Below are 6,000 nucleotides of genomic sequence, written 5' to 3' on the forward strand. Positions count from 1 at the left end.
CATAACTTTTGCGCGCAACAACCAAAATTAGTATCTCGAACAGATTTAAGAATGGGATTTTTTTTTTTTCCCAATGTATGTACCAAAAATCATTCATGTAGCTTAAAAAATTTTTTTAATTTTTTTTTATGGAAAACTAAAAAATTTTGTCTTTTCTTCATATACACTTTCATACGGGCAAAATGTGCCTCATCGAAATAATGGTTTTAGACCCAAGTATGTTTGGACGAAATGTGTTTCAGACAATTTAGAGTTGATTTAGCAATGTCCGTCCGTCTGTCTGTCTGGCTGGCACGATAACTCTCGAAAGGATCAGCCGATTCGGTCCAAAATTTCGAAATATTTTACCCAAACTTAGTTTAAGTTCGAAGATGGGCTATATCGGTCCACTCCTTCCGGTACCTCCCCCACAAAAGTTCGAAAATTTTCGGAAAATTTGTGCGCACGATAACTCTTAAAGGGAGTGACCGATTTGGTCCATACTTTGCCCATCGTGAAGTGTGTAGCAGACTTAAATAAGGTTTCAATATGGACTCAATCGGTCCACTCCTTCGGGTACCTCCCACACAAAATTTCGGATAAGATCAGTTTAGGACCTGCTTTCGAATCGCTTTGATTTTTGTTTTAGCAACTTGTATTCACTACCCCTATACGACGGTACAAGTTTTATCAGGGGCAAGTCCATACTCCCTGAGAAAATAGCCTGAAAGTTGCACAAAACCTTTATGACACCGTGTGAGGTGGTTGGAGCGTAAAATATGTCTCGAACGGATCTGCAGATTGGGTCCAAAATTTGGTCTTAGTAATATTTTGTCCAAACATACATAGTTTAAATTCGAAGATAAGCCATACCGGTCCACACCTTCAGGTATCTCCCCCACAAAATTTCAAAAATGTTCGGAAAAATTGTTCGTACGGTAACTTTTGAAGGGAGTGGCCGAATTGGCCAATGCTTTACACATCCTAATATATCTACCAGATATAGATCAGGTTCAAATATGGACAATATTTGTCCACTTCATCCAGTACCTCCCAAACAAAATTTCGGATAAGTTCACTTTAAGACCTGCTATCGAATCACTTTGATTTTTGTTGAAGCAACTTGCATTCGCTGCCTCAATTACGAAGGTAAAAGTTTTTTCAGGGGGCAAATCCACACTTCTTGAACAAACAGCCCGAAGGGTGTAAAAACCCCTTATGGCACCATATGTAGTGGCTGGAGATCCACTTCCATAATGGTCAATGTCGATCCATTCCTTTAAGTATTTCCTCCGCAAAACGTTTGCTCTTTAATCCTAATCAACATTTTTGTCGTTTCATACGCCCAACATTTTTAAAACCCTCTAAATACATACGTTTTTTGGGAACAAATTGTTTCAATATATACAGGCTGAGGGTATATCTCTGTCGGCCTTTCTATATAAAGGAGTTGCCAGATCGAAACAAAATTTAACATGTGTTCATAACAGAGATGGAAGTTTCCAAAACACTTAACTTTTGTCTGCTTATACCGCGCTTTTTGTGCTAGGCTAAGAAGTTTCAGAACTGCCCTAGTATTTAACAAATAAACGATTATAAAAAATATTTTTTAAAAATGCACGATTATTATTTAAAAAAATCCACAATTATAAAAACAATATTATTTAAAATAGGTCTAAAACCCTTGCCGACATCAACAAAATTTCTTCTGAACACGATAGCTTACGAATAAAGATTTGGCCTATACTTCAAAACGTACATCAAGCTGCAAGAAGGTTCGGGTACCGTGCACACAAAAGTTCCAAGTCCATTTCAAGGACTGTTTAAATCCTTGTGGTCCTGTTTACAGCCATACAATCTCTCTTTAAAACATTATATGGTGACCGACTAAACAGGCTAGTGGGTACGACAACTCTGGTACTGAATAACCACCTTAAGTTTCATTATGTATTATGTGTGTCCGTTAATTCAGGTACCTCCTTCTTAAAAGTTTCCCTAAAATTGTGCGCGCGATAGCTTCAGAAGGCAATTAGCGATTTGTTACAAAATTTTACCATTGCAATATTTCTGCGAAACATAAATAAGGTTTAAATATGCACATACAGTTTGTCAAGTAATTGTTTTCGAACCAAGAAAACTAACATTTTTCTGTATTAATTAATGAAACAATTACTGATAATTGTGATAAAAATGTCAGGTTTTTTGCAAAGATTAGTTGGGCCACTTATTTAAGACAAGATAGGATGTATAAATAAAAAATTAACCCACGTAATCCAACAAAAAATAACGAAAATCAATAACTACATGTAATGCAAGTTGTCAAATAAATGTTTTCGAAATGTAATGGAGGTTCCAATATACCCCATATTTTCGGTAAATACTTGAAAATCAGGACAATTTATAAATTTTATTTTTAACTGGGAGTAACTACTAACAAGTATCAACAATATTAGTCATCGAATATCCGTACTAGGAGGGTTACCATATGGACCAAAGGAGTACTAGGTCATATTACATGTAAACAGGGTCCTGTAGGTTTTAAACCGGGAACATTTGAAAACTAAGACGTTTTATGAGTTTCTTTAGTTCACTAGGATGGATTGTCATCAACTAAAATAAATATTACGTTCAGAATGATTAAATCAGGAGGGTTGCCAGATGTACGAAAAAGGTACCAGGTTATATAAACAGTAAACGAGACCACCTGTGTCTCAAAACAGGGCACCGAAGTTTGTTGTTTCACTTAATATTAATTAAGAGGTAATAACATTTCACGAAACTATCGGAAATATCGCAGTAAGAGACTAATATTGCTTAGAAATGTATGGGGTACAGATTTCGACAATTTTCAGAAATGGCTACTACGACCTATTGGACTCATTTCGTGTACTCTGCAATACTACTCAGCATATTTTTTAAGGGAAAAATAATGCTGGCGGCAAAATAATGCTTCAATTTTACCATGGAAGCCAAAAAACTTAGAGAATTGCCCTGAACTGGCTCTAAACAGTTGACATCGGATGTCCATTATAAAATCAGTATAGACTGACAATATCTTGCATATGTATTTCTAAGCGATATTTGTACTTTTATGTCATATTTTGATTTGTTTTAGAGAATTGTTTCATCCATTAATTCAATTTGAGTTAAATAAACAAATCTTAAGCTCTGGTTATGGATTGAGGTGGTCTCATTTACTGTTTATATAACCTGGTACCTTTTTCGTATATCTGGCAAACATCCTGATTTAATTATTCTGAACGTAATATTTATTTTAGTTGATGACAATCCGTCCTAGTGAACTAAAGAAACTCATAAAACGTCATAGTTTACAAATATTCCCGGTTTAAAACCTACAGGACCTTGTTTACATGGAATATGACCTGGTATTCCCTTGGTCCATATGGTAACCCTCCTAGTACGGATATTCGATGACTAATATTGTTGATATTTGTTAGTAGTTACTCCCTGTTAAAAATAAAATTCATAAATTGTCCTGATTTTCAAGTATTTACCGAAAATATGGGGTATATTGGAACCTCCATTACATTTCGAAAACATTTATTTGACAACTTGCAGTACATGTAGTTATTGCTTTTCGTTATTTTTTGTTGGTCTGCATGGGTTAATTTTTTATTTATACATCCTATCTTGTCTTAAATAAGTCGTCCAACTAATTTTTGCAAAAAACCCGACATTTTTATCAAAATTATCAATAATTTTTTCATTAATTAATACAGAAAAATGTTAGTTTTCTTGGTTCGAAAACAATTACTTGACAAACTGTATCTGCCCACTCTCGTGGGTACTTCCACCATAATTCAAAAATTGTCGGAAAGGTGCAGTTCAAGGACATGTCTCAAATCGTTTTGATTTTTTAACGCAGGTTGTATTATAATTATCAATTAAATTATAATTATCAATTAAACGGCGTTTGCACTAGGGCTTTTTGCCTGGTTAACCTTCTTTATGAGGATTTATTTGATATTTGCGCTATGGAATTGACATTTGAAACCCAGTGGGTTTATTAAATCTGATTAGATGCAAACGGGGTATTAACTATTTTTTTCAATTACATAAATATTTTATCATATATGTATGAACATTTTTTTAATTAATTATTAACAATATAGTATGAAATTTCCAATTTTAGCATTTTTCTGACTTTGCGTTTGTCACGCTTTTTTTGAATACACATTTCCTTTGTTATTATTCTTTTTGTTTTGATCGCATTCTTCTTCTCACAATACGGATTATTTTTGTTTTCACTTCACTGTACTACAATTTTAACCGGCTATTATTTTAACAATTTGTTAGAGATTTCGCTATTTTTGATGACTGGTTCAGGCATACGACCGACATACCATCTGAACGACGTCTTAACACGATATTCATCAACAGCAACAACGACAGCTGGTAAGTAGAATTGTTTTGATATTTTCCCGATGCATTGTTTTGATGCGTTTAACTTTCAATATGAAACTGTTGTGCGTACAAGAAGAAGAAAAAATTAAAACAAATTAAAAAAAAAAAACAACAATAAAATTTCATTCAACTTACAAATTTGTTATACATATGTACATATGTGTTACATACATACATACATATGTATGTATGTACATACTCAATGTAGGAAATGGGAGAGTTTAAAATATTTTTTTAATTTATATGTATGTATGTACATATAGATAATAGAAGCGGGGCCACCCAACAGATAAGTTCAGCTTAAAACTTCATGTAGCGGTATTTTTTATAAATATATACTATAGATATTTTTCAATATTACAAACAATTCCACATCGCAAAAATGCCCGCGCAACTGAAATCTATAATTACTTTGTACATTGTTGTTATTGTTGTTTTTTTTTGTCTACATAGTTTATACTTCTATTGTACAATAAATAATTAACATTTTTCGCAATTCAAATTCAATTGATCGAATGTTTATCTGAGATAGCTATTGACAATTGTTAGGAATGATGTTATAGGTAAATTCTTTCTAAGCCAGGCAGAGGGTAAATATGTACGATTTTTATATACTCTATACCATGGTAGAATATTAATCCACCATGGTTAATAAATTTTAGAAAATATGTTAATCAAAGCAAAAATTATAATATTCTAGGAACTATTTTTAATCGTTACATTTGAATATGAGATTCAGTTAATGTTTGAATAGAAATTGAAATTTAATCGCAATCGAAATCATATCATGCTGCCTTTACAAATGAAATATCCAACCAAGTATACTTCCTAATTCATCATGGAGGATTTGATTACGATACAAACTGGGATTCCCAAAAAATCTTGCAATGTCAACATCTAAGTGTTATTTTTTTTTTTTGTGACATATCGGTTTAGATATTTGCAATAATAAATTATAAATACCGACAATGTTTTTTAGAACTTAACAAATATATCGAATCATTTTGCTTAAAAACAATTTATTCGAATTGAGCCATTTAAACACAAGCTATACTCATCTGTATAAGACGCGGGTATGGGTGACGTAGGGGACCGGTTTTAGCATGGCAAAGCCCAGGATTTATCTTGGTCCCTCTTTCATCTCAAGTGGACACTGACCTCTCCGTGGTGTCACCTGGGGAACAGCTAACATGTGCCGCGCGTTCGCCCATAAGAACGTTAAAAACTTGGGTTTCGGGCGTCGGGTTAGTAACCCTCCCCTAAAAAAACAGCCTACTATGAAAAAACGAAAGAAAAGAAAAACAAACCCCTCTAAAGTTGACGAACCCCGCAAACGTTTTAAGGACCATGATCTGCGAATCTGCACCTGGAATGTTCGCACTCTTTATAGAGAAGGTACAGTTTACGCGCTGGCAGATGTACTTGAAAAGTACAAGGCCGGCATTACTCCCATACAGGAAATACGATGGATTGGGAAAGGCGTCACAACAACGCCTAAAGTAGCTACCAAGACAAAAATCAGAAGTTTGACTGTGGATTTGTAGTTGGTCGGAGGTTAGAACATTTAGTCTCCGGCTTCACCCAAGTGTATGAAAG

At 34.0% G+C, this 6,000-nt stretch overlaps 1 protein-coding gene across 4 annotated transcripts in view; it reads right to left on the reverse strand.

Moving 5' to 3' along the window:
• The window catches only part of LOC141395067 (putative inorganic phosphate cotransporter), a 54,687-nt gene extending 50,231 nt beyond the window's left edge, over positions 1-4,456 (reverse strand). For 2 of the 4 annotated variants that reach the window (XM_073970470.1, XM_073970469.1), the window contains exon 1: positions 4,056-4,354. The gene's annotated coding sequence lies outside the window, so the exon portion shown is untranslated. Of the gene's footprint in view, positions 1-4,055 lie in introns of all 4 variants that reach the window. The other 2 variants (XM_073970472.1, XM_073970471.1) reach the window with 2 other exon arrangements.
• Between the last annotated feature and the right edge of the window lie 1,544 nt (positions 4,457-6,000).

The sequence above is a fragment of the Musca autumnalis genome, unplaced genomic scaffold (genome assembly GCF_047663935.1).
Source record: "Musca autumnalis isolate F117 unplaced genomic scaffold, ASM4766393v1 scaffold_2, whole genome shotgun sequence".
Taxonomy (NCBI): domain Eukaryota; kingdom Metazoa; phylum Arthropoda; class Insecta; order Diptera; family Muscidae; genus Musca; species Musca autumnalis.